Source organism: Drosophila sechellia, chromosome 3L, assembly GCF_004382195.2.
Source record: "Drosophila sechellia strain sech25 chromosome 3L, ASM438219v1, whole genome shotgun sequence".
In the NCBI taxonomy this organism is placed as follows: Eukaryota; Metazoa; Arthropoda; class Insecta; order Diptera; family Drosophilidae; genus Drosophila; species Drosophila sechellia.
The window spans coordinates 26434847-26454780 of NC_045951.1; the positions used below are offsets into that span (position 1 = coordinate 26434847).

The following is a 19934-nucleotide window of genomic DNA, read 5'->3' on the forward strand; positions in this document are numbered from 1 at the left end:
ATGAAGAAAAGTTCAAACAGGTAACATTTACCCTTAACAAACAAACCCACCCGTACTTACATACTTAGGTATTCATCTGGACAAGCGGCTCACCTGGCGGAAACACATAGAAGCCAAGACGACGCCCCTCAGACTAAAAGCAAGGGATCTACACTGGCTTATAAACGTTCGCTCTCCCCTAAGCTTGGAGTACAAAGTCCTTTTATATAACTCCGTTTTAAAACCCATATGGACCTATGGCTCTGAGCTATGGGGCAACGCATCGAGAAGCAACATCGACATAGAACGGCGAGCACAGTCTAGGATTCTGAGAATCATCCATGGTATCTTCGGAACGAGAATATACACAGAGACTTACAAATAAAACTTGTCATTGAGACAATAGCAGAGAAGAAAGTAAAATACTGTGAAAAACTAGCCTCACATCCAACTCCTCTTGCAAGAAAGCTTATTCGAGTATGCAGCCAAAGCCGACTGCACCGGAAAGACCAACCAGCCCAGCGTTAAATTTGTTTGGCCACACAGCACGAATAATTTCATAAACTGATATTTAGTTAGTTTAGAATACGATTGAAAACTTTGTTAGAAAAGGGAAGATTCGATAAATTATCAAAACATGAAAAAAAAGGAGCTAATCGATGATTCAACAAACACTTAGAAAAATTGTCAACAAGCTTTAGGAACTTGATTGGGATTAAATCGAAAGTAACTTGCCTGAGAAGCATGATGACATTCTCGTAACGCTTTAATCCTCTATTCGGGAGGAGATCTCGAAAATGAACTCCAACTCATCTTTTGAGATATTGTCGGCTGACTGAGTGCACTTGGGTACTATTGTTAGAGAATTCTATTATACAGTTTATTTGACCTTACTGCTGGAACACTTTCTCGCCGAGATGTTCAATAAACGGAAAAATGAGGAGCAATAAACTCTGGTTACTTACGCGACATAGAAATGAGCACATAAACGAGGGTATAAATACAATATTTAACGAAAGAGAATGTTATTGTCGAGTTTCCCAACTATCAGCTACCCCTTACTCAGCTAGTGTGATTGCGAACGCGAAATTTAATCATTTTTCTGGGATATGGATAAATATTGGGGAATAAAATGAGAAAAAAATTTAATAAATGTTCCAAAGTGTGGGCACGACCCGTTCAACAGCTTTAAGCTTTATCCAACTATTTTTCAAAAATGTGGGCGTGGCAGTTTTGGGGCGTTAGAGTGTGCGTGGCAAAAACTTCATCACCCATTATTCACACGTCGGTGTCGCTACAACCGACTAGGACGGCTCCAACTCCCCTACAGTGAACACTCACTCAAACATTCCGGTATGCTTTCTTGTTTTATTACACATAAATATAATTATTGATTAAATCTTCTTCTCTTTTTTCTTTTTTCTCTTAATCCCTCATCAGGCAGTGATCACCCTTGATCGTCGAGCAGAAAATGATACTTAAGAAGCTCCTGCTGGAGATCTTTCTCGTCGAAGCCGAGAATGTAGTTAATTCTTGCCCTCTGACCTATCTGCCTGTTACGGCGGACCAGGATGTATAACAATCTGAAAGGAATAGCAAATGTTCCCGATCTTCCCGGCGACGACGGACATACGCCTGATAGGTGAAGCACAAGAAAGCCGTAGCGTGTCGCACGGATGTTAAGAGATCGATTTAGGAACGATGGGCACATGAGTATCTATCCACGCTGCTCCGCAAGGAGAAGTGGTGCGCAGGAAGAAGTGGTCTAATTCGGTCATTCCTCGTAGAAAATGGAGGAATGTCGTCGTGGAGAAAGTGTACCCCTTTAATTAAATCGAAAGTTTTAATGTGTCAAGTGCACAGAAAGTAAAAATTTCTTACTGTGTTTCCAATTCAAAAAAAGGAAATCAGATAAGGTTTAAAGCAAGGAATAACAAGGTGCGTACCCCCATACGATTTTTGAAGACGACTTTTTGAGCTGGCTCTGTCGTCTGTCTGTCGAATTTATGTTTAACAGCCAGAGAGCGGCGCTTTTGCCGACCACCGCACACGTACTCTGATGAATGTAAATTTTGAAAATATTAAAGTTCATAGAATTTAAATTAATATTATTGTTGAGCTTTACTTACGTTTTTACTTTACTTTACTTTACCTACGTTACTTGTAGAGTATACTATAATAGGGTATACTGTAACAGATCTCTCTGTACTTATTTAACGTGGCGTGTTCCAATCGAATGATTACAACCACGACGTTCATATATGCGCATTAACGCGCATATTACTCTGTGTGTTCAAATAAAGCGATGAGCCACCGCCCCCTCTAGAGTGAACTCAGAGGTACCAATTGGGTTGCACACTTGTCGGGTAATGCAACCCGCTTTGGTGAAGGGGATCTGTCTAGCTTAAGCAACCACAGTCACCATAAAACTCCCACAAGAGATAGGGTATACTGTAACAGATCTCTCTGTACTTATTTAAAGTGGCGTGTTCCAATCGAATGATTACAACCACGACGTTCATATATGCGCATAAACGCGCATATTACTCTGTGTGTTCAAATAAAGCGATGAGCCACCGCCCCCTCTAGAGTGAACTCAGAGGTACCAATTGGGTTGCACACTTGTCGGGTAATGCAACCCGCTTTGGTGAAGGGGATCTGTCTAGCTTAAGCAACCACAGTCACCATAAAACTCCCACAAGAGGACCTACCTCGCATGAGCGGGGCTTGGTTAAGTGTGTTAAACTTCAGGCATAACATGATATGCCGTCTATGCTCATCCCATGGTACCGATTGGGCTCGGTGGGCACCCCTTTTTCGGCTCCGACAAGCCCGGATTTGGAGACACCTGATGTTGTTACCAGTTTCGGCTTTCAGCATGGAACTGACAACCCATTCGCCACTCCTTGGTGCATCCTTTCCTGCCGCCTTTGGAAGAGACCGCATGCACAGTCTCACTGTCTTTCGCGTCCGTGATACTCCGAGACATCCCAAAGGCCATATTTGCGTCTTATTCCGAGCCCATTGACTTATCGCAGATCCGCATATAGCAAACATGCGTTGCCAGTCTTCAAAATCATCACAGCATAGACACGCGGGCGTGTTGCTTAGACCTCAACGATCCGTGGCCCGTCAACAAAAATCCGGAGCGTAGCGAAATGTATTTAACAGGCGCAGAAGGAACAGTTTCCGACTATATAAAGTATATATATTCTTGTTCAGGATCAACATGGGTCAAAAAACTTGCGCTGCGACTTTGTCTCTAGAATCTGTATGCTGTATCTAAACCTTCTAGCTTTCATAGTTCCTGAGATCTCGAGGTTAATGCAGACAGACGGACATGGCCAGATCGACTCAGCTATTGATCCTGACCAAGAACATATATACTTTATTTGGTCGAAAATGCTAAGATGAAGTTTATTGTAGTTTAAACGTAATACTCCTTTAGAGTCATGTAACGCATAGTTAGATCTACAATAATTTAAGAATACGGGCTTATAGTTTCTAGTGAATCTACTTGGAACAAAGAAGCTTAGCCGACCAGCCATATCGGGACAATCAACCATAAATAAGCTTACAAATAAAGACTGTTTCAAGTATAGTTCTACGGTTAGCTAAGGTTGAAGGTTGATTAATTAACATTAGTCTACTAGAATAGGAAGCTAATTTAAGATGAGCACCCCAATTCAGGCGCCAACTTAGGCCAACAGTTAGAAGTTTGTTAAACCGATTTAATGCGGTTCGAGTGACCGCAGAATCGGACGGACTGGCGAAATGCAAAGGGTTTTAGTCATGTAAGGACTATCAAATTCCTTTCCTGGTCTGCTGAGCTGTTGTTGTTGTGGCCCTTGATGCCGTTGGACGATTCGGGGGGAGTGGGGAAGGTGTAGTGGTAAATCGCGCGACTCCCACGGCCACACTATGATTCGCGAAAAGACTTACGCGACATAGAAACGAGCACATAAACGAGGGGAGAAATACAATATTAAACAAGAGAGAATGCTATAGTCGAGTTTCCCGACTATCGGATACCCTTTACTCAGCTAGTGTGAATGAGAACGTGAAATTTAATCATTTTTCTGAGACATCGATTGATATTGGGGAATAAAATGAGAAAAAAATTAAAAAAATTGTTCCAAAGTGTGCGCCTGACCAGTTCGGCGGCTTTAGGGCGTTAGAGTGGTCGTGGATAAAAGTTTTTGGCAAATCGATAGAAATTTACACGACTAAGAACATTATAAAAAAATATCCAAACATTTTTCTAAAATGTGAGAGTGGCAGTTTTTGGGCGTAAGAGTGAGCGTGGCAAAAACTTTTTTTAGCAAGTCGATAGAAATCTTAAAGTTCTGGTGGTCGCAGATGTTATGATCGTGCGCACCCAAGAGTGTGTCCTTTACGGGCTACAATCCACTGCGGAAACTTGCCCCGCAATTGGCGGTGCTTATTGAGATGGCACTACTATTGACGTATTCACACACGTAGGGTCACCTAAAACTGAGGAGCTCCACGGGATCAGAAGGGACGTGCAACTAAACGTAGATGTGAGTTGTTTCCCCTATCAGGCTAACCAGCTTTTCGCGACCCAAACTTGAAAGGCACGACGACGACAATTCAGACTCGCGATTGACCCCGGATTGGGTGACAAATTCAGGTAAGTGTTACAAAATTATTTACACAAAAACAGCCTAACTGAATAATATAGATACTTCCTAGCTTCAAAGCCAGAAGAGGTTTTTTAAAAATTTTCTTTTATTATTATGTATTGTAAACATAATTATTAATGATCCGTTCGCTTCGTGGGTGATTTTTTGTGATTTGTGCAGAGTTTAAACAAATAAACTATTTTCTAATTGTCACGTCTTTACCTCGCTAGGAGTACGAAGGCGAATGAAAAATAAATAGAAATGAATCCCTATCTGAGTATCTCGACCTTGTTATTTTACAGATATAACTATTGTTCTTAACTGGATTACTTCACACTCCACTCGTTGGACAACGTATCGAGTAGCATGCATTCAGGAATTGACTGAGGCGCACGATTGATTTAAGTTGCAATCGAAATGGAATCCAGCCGACATAAATTCAAGTCAAGCATGTGAAAGTTATTGATATAACAAGAGAATGTTAACTGATTTTATCAATCATTTTTTCAATTTTATCAATTTATAAAATGAAGAGTTACAAGATGAAATAGCTAAATTATAATAATTCAAGATAATCCGATCCACTAAAATCAACTAAAATGTTACATATTTTTTGATAAAGTAAATGGAATTCCGACTGTTGGTGTAGGAGGTAAGCTTTTTACCTCCTTTTTTGTAGCATACACTACAACACCTAGTTTTAATGCCAAATAAGCACATTCTAGCTTACTCATTATTTTAATATACACACCGAAGCAATATGCACGCCGAACCGCATGCTATATGCACGTTTATGCGCGAGTATGTAATTTTTATTTCATTATAATTTAATATTTTTTAGTGGCAGACTTTTTCACTTATTCTATTATAAGACACTCTTTTTATTGCATATATTGCATATCGAAACTGTTCACGATCTCGTCCCGATTCAGATTGATTTTATAATTCTTAATAATAATTATATCACAGCATTATTTTTTTTATTATTTTTCTTTAAATTAAAATCTGTTTTTTTTTTTTAAATTAACAATAAGTAATTGTTTGACTAGATGTGAAGAATAAAAGAAGCGGCCATCCCAAGGATACGCTAATACATTAATAATTTAATAGTTTAATTCTGTTGGAGTTCTGCGTTTTAATCATCTTGGTTCCAACTCTGTCATCGGTATTAGTCTCAAGTTTGAGATTTTGTGGCTAAGTAGTTTATTTGTGTGTTTTTTGCTGCTTTTTCTAATAGTTTCGTTGACTGTTTCTATGTTTAAGTCATTATGTGTATCTTCGTTTCTAATGTACTGTAACGAACTGATTTTCTTATATCGCTCGCTACGGATTGCAGCGGCTAGCTCAGAGAGTTTGAGCGTTCGTCCTACTAAATTTATGATTTGTGTGATTGCCCGACCAAGGAAAAGCAATGGGTTCTTAATATAGCCGTGCCTCCGTGGTACTGCTTGCTCCTTGACGCGGACGACGAGTCGGCCCGGCCGGGACTAGGATGTTATGGGGCAGGGTGTATCGTCCTTGGGCGAGGCAACGCTCGTTCTGGGACCACCTTTGCCGACCACTGACTCCACTGAACCTTACGGACACGCCAAGTTCTTGCCTTCCCTTCTGCCGGCCTGCGACCACCTTTCCTTCTGAATTGACCGCGCGTTCACACTTCCGAGCTCCTTCCGTTAACACTCCGATGCTCGGCCTTCTTCCGTACGCGATCTTGCTGTCTCACTAACTGTCCCGCATCCGTGCTCGCGCCTATAGGCCGCAGGGATCCCGATATTTCCCTTTTTGCGCACGGGCCGCTCGGGTACAAGGTCCACATATTGTGCCGTTAATTCACGGTGCGTCCTCCTTGCTCACGCACCGTTACCGTTCGACCTGTCCGCCCTTGACTCTCTGGAGTCCAAGGTCCAAAGCGGTACCGTTAGTTCACGGTGCGTTCTCTTTGTGCACGCACCGTTACCGTTCGACCTGTTCGCCCTTGGCCAACGGAGTCCAAGGTCCAATGCGTTACCGTTAATTCACGGTCCTTCCGCTATGCCCTTCATCGCGACTGTTGCTAGGCCGCTCCCCTACCAAGATCTGTGGGGAGTTTTAAGACTCCTCACATCTTCCCCTTCCTTCGGAAGTTTTTTAAAAAAACTGATGATCCCGGCGGTCCTCCGCTCCGGTGTCCCTTCGTATAGGCAGCTTCCTTTTTCCTTCCATCCGGTGCTGCTGTCTGTTCTTCTCCATCCGTTCGACATTTAAATTTTCCCGCCTTCCATTCACCGCCCATCCATTTCTCCGCCTGGCAACATCGCCGAACTCTTGTTATCGATATCGGTACTCGGCGTTGCCAGTGTTTCCGCATATGAGCACCCTATCGAACATACTATCGACCGACTTCCGCTATCGCGACGCTCCCATCCCAATTCTTTTCTCACGTGCTTCGGTGTAGCAGCTCAATGAAAGGTAAGTCTAACGCTTTCTGGCGTATCGCCATATTAACGAATCCTCTCTTCCTTCCACCGACACATGTATGCCCCTTCATGCTCCGGGGTGGCTGCCCCTAGCCACGATCGCCCCTGGAGGCTGCCCGCCAAGCTCGCTGCCCGCTGCCCGCCAAGCTCGAACAACTTGGCCCAGTTCACTTTTTGCTTCCGCGCCCCTTGTCGAGCCCCTTCCTCGGCCACCCGGAGCGGCCAGTCTTCTATCGGCACCTCCCTCCACGGCTGCTCGTCCAGAGACGCCTGCCTGCAGTGGCATGGGCTCGGCGGCGGCTGCCGCGCTTCCGGGCACGACGTCTGCCTCGGCAGCTTTGGTGGTGGCGGCACCTCACCTGGCGCGGGCCAGCTCCACTCCCTCTTCTCCGGGTTTGCTTCTACCGTGCTCCCCCCCTCGGGATCTCCTTCTCCGGCCTCTTACCATCCGCTCTGGCGTGAAACCGCGGATCGCGTGACTCCTGGCCCGCCGTTCTCCAGCTGATCGCTTCCGCCTCCTCCCAAACACGGGCTTCCGGCGCGTCCTCGGACTCCATCGATGCGGGCCACGTCCACGTCACCGACTGTTGGTGCCACAGACTCCCTCCCATCTCGACCGTGCGGACCACCTGGCCGACGTGTGCCTGTGGAATCTCCCACGCCTGTTGTCTGTCATACCGTGGGCATTCCCCCTCGTGGGGTGGTGGTGTCGACGTGCGAGGATGCGGAGGTGGCGTTGACGGCGCGCGCGTCGGCCGTGGTGGCGTCGGCAGCGGCGCCATCGTCGGCCGCGGAAGTGTCAGCAGCGGCGCTTGCGCTGGCGTTATCCGTGGTGGTGTCGGTGGCGGTGACTGCGTCGCCGTCATCCGTGGTGGTGTCGGTGGCGGTGACTGCGTCGTCGTCATCCGTGGTGGTGCCGGTGCCGGTGACTGTGTCGGCGGCGGCGGCTGTCGTTGTGGCGGCGGCTGTCGTGGCGGCGGCGTCAACGGAAACGGCGGCGGTGGTCGAGTCGGCGGCGGCGTCAACGGCAATGGCGGCTGCGGCGACGGCGGTGGCTGTTTTGCCAGCGGCTGTGTTGGCTCCGGCTGCTCCGTTGTTGGTGCCCACAATGCTTCCTCTTCCTCTTGCAGCCGAGGCAAACGCTCCTTTCATGCGGCCTTGGCGTCGGCGACCTTTCGCGCATCCACCATCTGCTGGAACCGCCGCAGGGTGGCGACTCGCGCCCCCAGGAATCGTCTCATGTCCACCGGATCCTCGGTCGGCGGCGCGACTCCGAGGCTTATCCGTCCCTGGCCCTGCGTATCCCGCCGGACGCTCCGGTAAGCCATCCACGCTTTGGCCATCGTCGCGGTCTCATCCTCGTCTGATGACACCTCCGGCGTGACCGTCTCACCACCGTCATCGTCTTCCTCGCTCTCAGAGGAGAGGGTGATGACCTCGGCCGCGCCCTCCGTCTCCGTCATCGGTTGGTCGCTCTCGAGTCAACGTCCTCCACACTTCCCGGGGATGGAGATCGCGACACCAGGGGACTTCAGGAGCTAGAGATAGGAATCGGAATCTCTACTTCATATCGCCCCGGGCTGTTCCCCGGCGCCGGTCTGTCGTACTCCCCGGGCGTGAAAAACGTTTTCTGCCATGATGATCTCGAATTGAAAAGACCGGCTCGAGCCGCGCTCTCCGCGACGAAACCTCTGTTTTCCTTCTGCTCCTTGTGCCGTTATTCCGTGGGCCTGTACTGGTAATGGAGCTTTTCCCGTCCGTATACTCGCCTCCCACGGAATTCGCAGCTGTGTGTGTGTGTTAACCGTTAACGGTTCTTGTAAGGGTCAGTGGAGTCAGTGGTTGGTACAGGTGGTCCCAGGACGAGCGTTGCCTCGCCCAAGGACGATACACCCTACCCCATAACATCCTAAACCCACACCGACCGGCGGGTGGTCTTCCAGAGGAGACGACAGCAACGTACTGGGTTCGAGAAGGACAGTGGAGTCAGTGGTCGGTACAGGTGCTCCCAGGACGAACGTTGCCTCGCCCCAGGACGATACACCGTGCCCCATAACATCCTAGTCCGACTCGTCGTCCGCGTCAAGAAGCAAGCAGTACCACGGAGGCAAGGCGTTGCAGGAGAAACGCCGCAGGAGTAGTGAGATCTCCGAAGATATAATATATGAAACAGTAGAATAAACGGCTATATTAAGAACCCATTGCTTTTGGTCGGGCAATCACACAAATCATAAATTTGGTGGGACGAACGCACAAACTCCCTGAGCTAGCCGCTGCAATCGAAAATAAGAAAATCAGTTCGTTACAGTACCATTCGGCTTTTGTGATTATTCTGAACTTTTTTGATTGCGTTCGCTGAATTAGCTGTAATTGGGAGTTACTGGCAGTTCCTCAGAGTTCTTTTAGCTTTCAAAGCGAACGGTCGTGTTTTTTTTGCTCTCCGGTTTTTACTTTGTGTTTGTCAAACCAGCTGCGGTTTTTAAATAATTTTCTTTAATTATCATATATTTAAACATAATTATTAAAGATCCGTTCGCTTTGCGAGTGATCCTTTTGTGATTTGTGCAGTAGTTTAAACAAATATACCAAGTAGTTTGCATTTTTCGTCTCTTTGTTTTGTTTACTCTCCCTTTTTGTGCGTTGTTCGCTGTGGTGTTTGGTGTTGTTTTTTGCATGCACATTAACTGCACTTTTCGCTCTCACTCTCTCTCTCTCTCTCTCCTTCGCTCTCCCACACAAATTCTTAATTTCTCAGCGTGCAGACTGCTCTCGTGCGGTTTTTTTAACAGCTGGCTTGAAAGTTTTGGTTTTGTGTTTTCGTGCACGCACAATGGTCTGATTTCAGTTAAACATGTTGTCTGCTTTTATAAAAATTGTTGCCAGGTTATAAAACCTGAGCAGCCAAAAATGACTTGTTGGCTATGTGATAGAATGGTGCATACTAAGTGCGCTGGTTTTAATGGCCGTACAAGTGATGACCTAGCAAAGGGTAAAAATCTAAATTACTGTTGTGATGCTTGCCTTGTGGTTGCGAACGAGATGAAATCGTTTATGCGCCAAACTAAAGGTGGCTTGAAAGAACTGATCAAAAGTTTTGGCGTAGCTAGAGATAGTTTTCGTCGAGCCGATGATCTTCTTTCCACGCTTAATTCACAGTTTAATGGCCTTAAACTATTAGATGAATCTCGAAAGCGCAAAAAAGCCGCTGGTGGTAGGCTGCCTAAGGCTCCGCAACCACGGGCAAATGATCAACAGGACTCCACAACTGATCAGCTGTCAATCGCAGTAAATCCACATATGCTGCTAAGATCGGCAGCTAAAAAAGATTCGGAGCAATCCGATCAATCAGCTGTGGATGGACCCCACCCTGTGATTGCAAAAAATTCCGAATTGTCTGCACTGGTTTCTCAACCAGTGATTCCACCTGTCTCGATTAGTTTACCACCACAAGGAAACATTGAGTCCGGACTACCGGCACTAGTTGGCGCTTCAGAAATACAATCTGCAGCGCCAAAACCCCTCGCGGTGGTTCCACTAAAGAAACAAATTTTTGTTTCTCGGATTTCCCCTGATCAAACATCGTCGGATGTATTGTCTTATATACAAGACAAAACAAAAGCCGATAATATAAAAGTGGAAAAATTTAACTTCTCACGCTAGGGACATATCATCTTTCAAGATAACTGTCCCAAACGAGCTCTTTTCGACCATATGTTCGGGTGATTTTTGGCCGGATAGTATGGTGGTAAAAGAGTTTGAAGCTAAGATCAAAAATAAGAAAAAGGTGCCCGTGGGAATTAAACTTCCCTCACGTGGCCAGACCACTGCACCATCCGCCTCTTCATCTTCTTCCTCTTCAAAAAACTAACTACAAAACTTTCTATCTCCTGTCAAAATGTTAGAGCAAATTGTATTGTGATAGTCTTTAATTTACATCCCATATAATAGTGTTCACAGAGAATTGGTTAAAGCCGGAGATACTTAACTCCGAAGTCTTTCCAGGTATGTACACTATATATAGGTTTGACCGTCCCTCCAGACCGGGAGGTGGAGTCTTAATTGCGGTTAGATCTACCCTCGCGTCGGAGGAGTTACTTTTGGACGATTCCCGTAACTCGGAATTCGTATGTGTAAAGCTGTCTTTTTCCGACAGATCAGTTTATATTACGTGCTCCTATATTTCGCCATCTTCTGAATTCCCAGTATATCAGAATCATCTGTCCGCTATCCAGTCCATCTTGAATAAACTTTCTGACAGGAACCAATTGGTAGTTCTAGGTGATTTTAATATACCTGGCACAATGTGGTCCCCAGGAAAACAATCGAATATCCTTCTCCCTTTAGCACAACATGACTTTATTGACGGCTGGCTCGAATTATCCCTGTCGCAAGTTAATTATATTCCAAATTCTCTTGGTCGACTTTTGGCTCTATGTTTTGTAACAAGTCCTGAAAGTGTGTTTCTGTCCATGGTACCTCTTACTCAACCTGAAGATCAATATCATCCTACTTTCGAGGTGGAAATCGACTTAGGTACGGTATTAAAAGTAAATTCAGTGAAATCAACAAAGCGAATTCCCTGTTTTCGCAAGGCAAATTTTCGGAGGCTAAACAATTTTATAGCTGGCTTTAATTGGTCCGATCTTTACTCCTGCAACATAATGGCGGATGCGATTAATATGTTTTATACCGCAATTAAATCATTTTTTAACTCTTGTGTTCCGATGTACTATCCGTCAATCTCTAAACCTCCTTGGTTTAATAAAGAGTTGACACACCTAAGAAATGTAAAGTCCAGACTCTATATGAAATTTAAAAATACCGGTTCTCAGTCCATCCTTTGTAAATATTTAAGCGCTCGGTTAAACTTTACCGTGCTTAATGCTCAGTGCTACAAAAATTATTTAAACCGTTGTAAGTTCCAATTTGCACAGGATCCGAAACAGTTTTATATTTTCGTTAGCACTAAGTGAAAAACAAGTTCTCACCCTTCCTCGCTATTTTTTGAAAACACTACGGTTACATCGGATCAGGCAATAGCCGATCTATTCGCCAAGTTTTTTCAAACAACATATTCAACTTTACCTCATTCCGAACAGCCATACTCTTATGCGGTATCTAAGTCGAATCTAATATTTTGCCCCACTATAAACGAAAGCTCACTGCTAAACGATCTTCAGCGTGTTAAACCGGTCTATTCGCCAGGTCCCGATGGAATCCCTGGCTGTGTGCTCAGATTCTGTGCGGAAGCCTTGTGCAAGCCTCTACTGAAACTGTTTACCTTATCTTTGGAATCTTCACAATTCCCTCATATATGGAAGGAGTCCTTTGTGATTCCTCTTCACAAAAAAGGTAGCAAACTGGATGCAAGCAATTACAGAGGAATCTCTAAAGTGACGGCTATCCCAAAACTTTTTCAAAATGTTATAACTCCTCATTTGCAGCACCTTTGTAGATCAATCATATCACCGTGTCAACACGGTTTTATGAAACGCAGATCTACAACCACTAACCTCTTGGAGCTAACTTCTTTCGTAATACAGGGTTTCAAAAATAATCTTCAAACAGATGTCATCTACACTGATTTTAGTAAAGCATTTGACTCTGTTAATCATTACCTTCTAATAAGAAAACTTGATCTTATAGGTTTCCCTGTTGATCTTCTAAATTGGATGTCAAGCTATCTGAATGGCAGGACATAACAAGTCCTCTTTAAAAATTCGTTATCTTCTATTCTCCGCGTCACATCCGGTGTCCCACAAGGGAGCCATCTTGGTCCGCTTCTTTTTACCTTATTCATTAACGACCTCCCCTTAATAATAAAACATTCGCGTGTACTTATGTACGCAGACGATGTTAAATTATGCCTCCAGTACAAGGCCACTTCGTGCCATTTGGACTTACAATCCGATCTAGACAGCTTTCAAATATGGTGCCGTGATAACATATTAAACTTAAATGGCTCCAAGTGTAAAGTTATGACGTTTTGTCGTGTCAACCCAATACGCACGACTTACACTCTAAGTGGGTGCTCTCTGGACAGAAAAACACGAGTTGATGATCTTGGTGTTCTTCTGGACCCAAAACTAAAATTTTCTGACCATATTTCGTCTATTGTCAATAAGGCCAGGGGTGTGCTTGGTTTTATAAAAAGGTGGTCTAAGGAATTTGATGACCCTTACTTGAATAAAACCTTATTTTCGTTAGTCCGTCCGATTCTCGAGTACGGATCACCTGTTTGGAGTCCACAATTCGCAGTCCACTCGGACCGCATTGAATCGGTCCAAAAAAACTTCTTACTTTTTGCCTTGCGGCGCCTAAATTGGGATGCAAACCATATATTACCTCCTTATTCCAGTAGACTACTTTTAATTAATTTACCATCCCTAGCTAACCGTAGAACTATGCTTGGAACAGTCTTTATTTGTAAGCTTATTCGTGGGGATGTTGAGAGTCCCGACTTGATTAGTCGGCTTAACTTCTCGGTTCCAAGTAGATTCACTAGAAACTATATACCCCTCATCTTAAATCATTGTAGATCTAATTATGAGTTGCATGACCCTTACAGAGTTTTATGTTCTTACTATAATAGACTTTATCCTATTATCTGTAATCTTGACTCTCTGCCGCTATTAAAGCAATCGATATTATCTTTTCTATTACATAATTAGATAATTAGATAGACACTAATATTTAACATAGTTTTTCCACATTATATTCATTTCCTCGTTCCTATTCTATTTTTATATCGCGTCTATATCTTCTCGCAAATCGAGCCGTACGATACACGGCAGCGCCCCTCGGTCGCGAAAAAAAAAAAAAAATACGTCCATATTGGTTTTATTATCGCCTTATATATTGCACTTTTATTATGTAATTCTAGATTTGAGTGCTTTCAGTGCAGATAAGTTGTAGAAATTTGTTTTTTATTACATTTCGTTTATTTAGAATGTACTGCTTCCATGTTAGTCTTGAGTCAATAGTTAGTCCGAGGTACTTGGCATATGGGTGTAATAATATTTGATTGTCATTGATTTTAATTGCGAAGTTTTTGGTTTGTCGTTTTGTGTATATTACTTGTGGGGTTTTGTCTTTATTTATTTATATTTGACGACATTAACACAGTATCGACAGTATTGATCCAGGGGTAGTTGGCGCTGGAATATCGGAAGTATAAATCAGGTATAATATGGGCCCAAGCACACTACCTTGGGGAACACCCGCTGACACTGGCATAATATCTGAGTATTCATTGTCGTATTTAATATAGGAATATCTGTCCGTTATATAGCTTTGAAAGGTGGTATATAGGATATATGGTAGTATATTTCTTTGTTTATGCAGCAGTCCTTTGTGCCATACTTTGTCAAATGCTTTAGCAATGTCCAAGTACACAGTATAGGAAAATTTCTTTTTGTCAAAAACCGTTTGTTATTTTGTGAATTACTGGATGGACCTGTTGTACAGTCGAGTGCTGCTTCCGAAAGCCGAATTGATGAGGAGGTATTAAATTTTTTTTCTTTAATGGTTGGCTCGATTCTATTAAATAGGACTTTTTCAAATACTTTTGAGAGGACAGGTAATAAGCTGATTGGTCGTTACGTGCTTACAGTATTGGCGTTTTTGTTAGGTTTTGGAATTGCTTTAATTTGACTTACCTTCCAAGTTTTGCGAAAGTACTGCAATCGAAGGATTCCGTTTGCCTGATTTTGTCTCTAATAAAAGCGGGAGTTTTATTATAGTAACTTGCAACTTGCGTTGCTGCATATATGATGTCATTTAAATATGCTATTGCAGAGTCCAGTTGGTTTTTTGTCTTTAGATAGATATTTATTTTCATGTTCTGTTCCAAAATGTCTCGAAACATGTTGCAAATTGTTTTGTGGTTAAATCATTGTTGTTTTCTTCAAGCCCACCATGTAATGTTATTAATATTGGGGAATGGTCGGAAGAGAGGTCTAGACATGATTTTATTGTTAGGTTCTCGCATGTTATATTTCTTGTAATGCAGAAGTCAATTAAATCCGGTAATTTATTTGTGTCAGTTGGCCATTGGGTCGGCTCTCCTGTGTTTAGAGCACGGCTTCTATTGTTTCTTATTGCTTCATTTTATTGTTTCTTATTGCTTCATACAGTTGACGTCCCTTTGCAGTGGGAAGTCAGGACCCCCAAGTTATGTGCTTGGCATTATAGTCACCTCCTGCCAAGTACCGATTTACCACTGATTTTAGAAAATTGAGGTATTGGTCTCTTGTATTATTAAATTTAGGTTTGCCATAAGCTGCAGATATATTTATTGGAGCCGTTGTGTCTGAGGTCGATATAGTAGTAGCCTGTATGGAGTCCTTTTTGAATCCACCGTGCTCTATGCACTATGTCTATGCCTTACCGTCCGGGTGATTAGTAGAGAAAATATTATAGTTAGGTATGTTTATATAGGTTTTCTCAGTTGAGTGTGTCTCAGAAATGAGCATGTCGCCAATTAGCTTTTCATTTAAGAATGTTTTTAGTTCAATTAAATGGCGTGAAAGCCCGCAAACATTCCAGATGGCGATTGTTAGATGTTTATTTTTCAAATTTAGATAATAAAAGCGTGAAAATGTTCATCATATTTGTCATTTGGGCTATTAATTGTTTCCTCATTTGTTTAAGTTCGTCAAAATCATTTTGTACATTTTGTATATATCAGGTTCAAAAGTAGGTTGAGTTGTTGAGTTGGGTTTGTGGCTAGTTACTTGGTTTTTATTTAAGACTTCGGCATAGGATATAGCTGTCGTCTTTAAGCTTACTACGTTATTTGTTGTACTTTATTGTGTCGTTTGATGTGTTGTTTCTGTTACAGGTATTCCTTTTTCCGAAGAGTTGGTTATTTTTGGATTTGTAGTGCTTTGTACACCATACAACCTTTATAGTTTGCAGTGTGGTTTTCACTGCATAGTGCACATTTAATGCTTGTTCTGTCCGATCTTGTGTTAATAGTACAGGATGATGAGACAGGTTTTCCAGCGCACTTTACGCAAGTAGGGTCTTTGGTGCAGTAATTTTTTGGATGTCCATATTTTTGGGAGTTTTTACATTGAGGACGTTCGCTTTTGTCGCGGTGGCTCAAAGATTACTTTGCAATGAAGTAGGTGCTCAATTTTATAAATGTCCTTATTATTGTCTTTCATTTTGAGTTCAATGGAGAATAGAGGCAATGGTTGTTTGGAGTCGTGGAGCTGGATGTTGTGTAAATTTATAACTTCATGCCCTTGCTGAGCTAGTGCATTAATAATATCGTCTTTGTCTGTAGCATGATGGACGTTACGAAGAATTACCTTAAACACATTGTGATATTCAAATTTGCTGACTGGTGAAATTCAAATTTTCTGTCTAGTGTTTAGTTTGGTTATTTATAGGGTGGCTAAGGACTGGCGTAATTCGGGTTGGATAACTTGCATGCATCCATTTAAAATTATCTTAATCGACCGACTTTCATAAAATGGGTTTTGGCAATGGAATGCAATGAAATAACTTGACCTAAAAAGTCAACATATGTTGAAAAATTCTTTCAGATATTCCAGTATTACCCATATGTGTCTCTTAATCTGGTTGGGGTGTTTTGTGCACTTACAAATGCTACAAACATTTGTAAAATTCCTAAGATCCGATACTAAATTTGGCCAGAAATAGAATCTTCGAAGTTTCTCAATCGTTTTAATTATAAAACAATGTGTAGACTTTGGATCCCCTTTAGGGACCTTATTTATTAATATTTCAGGCAACCAAATTTAGCTATTTGATCTGCTGTCGCATGTTCAGCTCGCCGATAAATATGTTTATTAATTATTTTTATATCTACAAGGCCATTGGGATTAGCTGCTAATTTCTCTCTTAAGGAATTATAAGCTGACTCTAAATGCACTATTCTATCTACATATAATCCCAAATTATTCTCCGCCACTTTAACAACTCATAATCAGTTATAATATTGAATGGGTGAACTTCTATAAGCGCACGAAATTTTTGTACAGCGAACACAGCAGCAGTTGTTGTTTTTTTTTTTTTTTTGACATTTGTATAATTTGCAGGACATAAAAGATATTGGTATATCATCCTGATTTTCATTCTACATTAAAACTGCTCCTACACCAGTATTACTTGCGTAGCAATTTATACTAGAGGGTTTGCTAAAATCAAAACTGCGTAAGAATGCGGCCGTTTTCATTTTAAGTTTAAGCTCTTCAAAAGCCTTTTGAGCTGCCTTGCTCCAATTAAATGATCTCCTAATTTTCCCGTTACTCGTAGAGTAAAAGGTTTTACTAGATTCGTTGAAAGGTACTACTATATAAGGTATATATATTCTTGACCAGGATCAATAGCTGAGTCGATCTAGCCATGTCCGTCTGTCTGTATGAACGTCGAGATCTTAGGAACTATAAAAGTTAAAAGGTTGGGATTCAGCAAACAGATTCAAGGGACGAAAACGCAGCGAAAGTTTGTTGACCCACAAAACTGCCACGTCCACACTTTTGAAAAATGTGTTGATATTTTTTTAAGTTTTAAATACTATTGTAAATTTCTATTCATTTGCAAAAAAAAAATGTTTGCCACGCCCACTCTAACAACCTAAAACCGCCGAAAACTGCCGCGCCCACATTTTTGAACGATTTGTGGATATTTTCTCATAATTTAATTAGTCTTGTAAATTTCTTTCGATTTCCCATAAAAATGTTTGCCACGCCTACTCTAACGTCCTTATTTTATTTCACTCCCCAATATCCCCTATCTATAACCAGAAAAATGATGAAATTTCGCGTTCGCATTCACACTAGCTGAGTAACGGGTATCTGATAGTCGGGAAACTCGACTGTATCGACTATTCTCTCTTGTTCTTTAATTTATCAGTAAATGGACTTGCCAGTGCAGCATACTTTTGGATAAACTTGTAATACCATCCTGTTATATCTAAACATCATCGCACGTGTTTCATGGACTTCGGAGTTAAACATTCGGAAATTGTCACTATCTTCTCTGGGTCACATGACCCAAGTATTTTCTTTCTTTTGAGCCAAATTTACCTTTTTCAAGATTTATAGTTAAGGTTGCTTTTTCAATTCATTTAATATTACTGATAGTACTGCTATGTTTCGATCAAAAGTATATGACACGATTAATAAATCGTCGTTGTATATAAAAACTTCATTTCTTAATTGAGGTGATACAATTTTATACATTAATCTTGACATGGTATGAGGCGAGTTTGTTAGTCCAAAGGGCTAATTTGCCAGAATACTATCTATAACGGGCATCGGATATGCATATTTTACAGCGACTTCATTTAAATTGCGACCGTCAATGCACAACATAACTTTGCCTGGCTTTTCAACCAATACTACTGGCGATGACCACAAACTTTTGGACTCTTTAATAACTCCCAAATCTAACATTCTGTCAATCTCAGCATATATTAAGTTTTCTACTGCTGGTGAAACTGGGTAATGGCGTTGTTTTATTGGTTTTACCAAAGAAACTATAATAACAAGATGCGTAACGCCATACGATTTCTTGGCACACGATTTTTTCGGCGCGGCTCTAGAGGTGGCTCCAGGCTCTCTCGAATTTTTTTTCGAGAGAGCGGAGAGCGCTGCAGCGAACAGCTCTTATCTACGCATGCAGTGATAGCAGACAACTGTATGTGTGCAAATTAAAATTGTTACTCTTTATTTATTTAAAAAAATAAATTTTGTTTTTTATTATTAAACTTTTATTCGGTGATAAACCTTTTCACTTATACTATTACGAGACACTTTGTTGGTAGCTTAACTTTAGCTTCGAGCTGTTGACGATCTCGTCCCGATTCAGACTGATCTTCTTCTTCTGGACCTCCGGTTGCCATTGTTAAATTTAAATTATCAAAACTATTTATCAAATCTTCCAGATTGTTTTAAATTAAATTGATATTGTAATATTTAATTTTAATGTTGTATTCTCTGTATCTTAATCTTAATTTTTTTTAATTTTATTTAAAGACTTAGTGTTGTTTTTATCTTGTCACGATACTTTCCGTGGGAGTTCTTCCTTCAGTGTAGTTGTGGGAGGGTAAGGGTCTTCCTTCAATTGGTTGGTCTTAATAATTCTTTGTTGGAGTCTTCCTTTAATTGGGTCGTCTTGATTATTATTTATTGGGGTCTTCCTTCAATTTTTTATATAGCCTTTTTTTTAAATTTGTTTGAATGTCTTTGGGTTCGTAGTTGAGTTCTGAATTTTTATTATTATTGTGTTCTCGTAATTTGTATTAAGTATTCAGTCCACCTTTATATATTAAATTCTTAATTGGATTATTGCATAAATTGATTTACAATTATGTTTTTCCACGATCACTGTCACAGTAGTTAGATGTCGTTGGATTGTTGTGGATGTTTTAATTTTTCCACTAAAAATATGGATTCTTGGCGGCGCGAGTTCCGTTTTATATTTAACTTATTATCGTTAATATTTATTTAGAACTTTTCAATACTCCGCCCCACGTTGTGCGCCAATTAAAATTGTAACTCTTTATTTATTTAAAAAAATAAATTTTATTTTTTATTATTTAACTTTTATTCATTGATAAACCTTTTCACTTATACTATTACGAGACACTTTGTTGGTAGCTTAACTTTAGCTTCGAGCTGTTGACGATCTCGTCCCGATTCAGACTGATCTACAAATTCTAAGTCCTAATCCAATCAACCTCGGCCAGAAGCTTTTCTTTTGGAAAATTACCGAACTTTCGATAAAAGCTTTATGCTGAAATTATTCCACTGCATTGTGAAATTCAATTATGCTAATCGATGCGCAATAAGTTGGCCGTGGTTTGGTCTCCAAGCGGAAG

At 41.6% G+C, this 19934-nt stretch overlaps 1 long non-coding RNA gene across 1 annotated transcript; it reads left to right on the forward strand.

The window, feature by feature from the left end:
- Positions 1 to 1159: 1159 nt before the first annotated feature.
- LOC116800955 lies at positions 1160 to 2085 on the forward strand. Its single transcript, XR_004361695.1, has 2 exons — positions 1160 to 1332; positions 1420 to 2085. It is a non-coding gene; the product is annotated as an uncharacterized LOC116800955 (long non-coding RNA).
- Positions 2086 to 19934: the final 17849 nt, after the last annotated feature.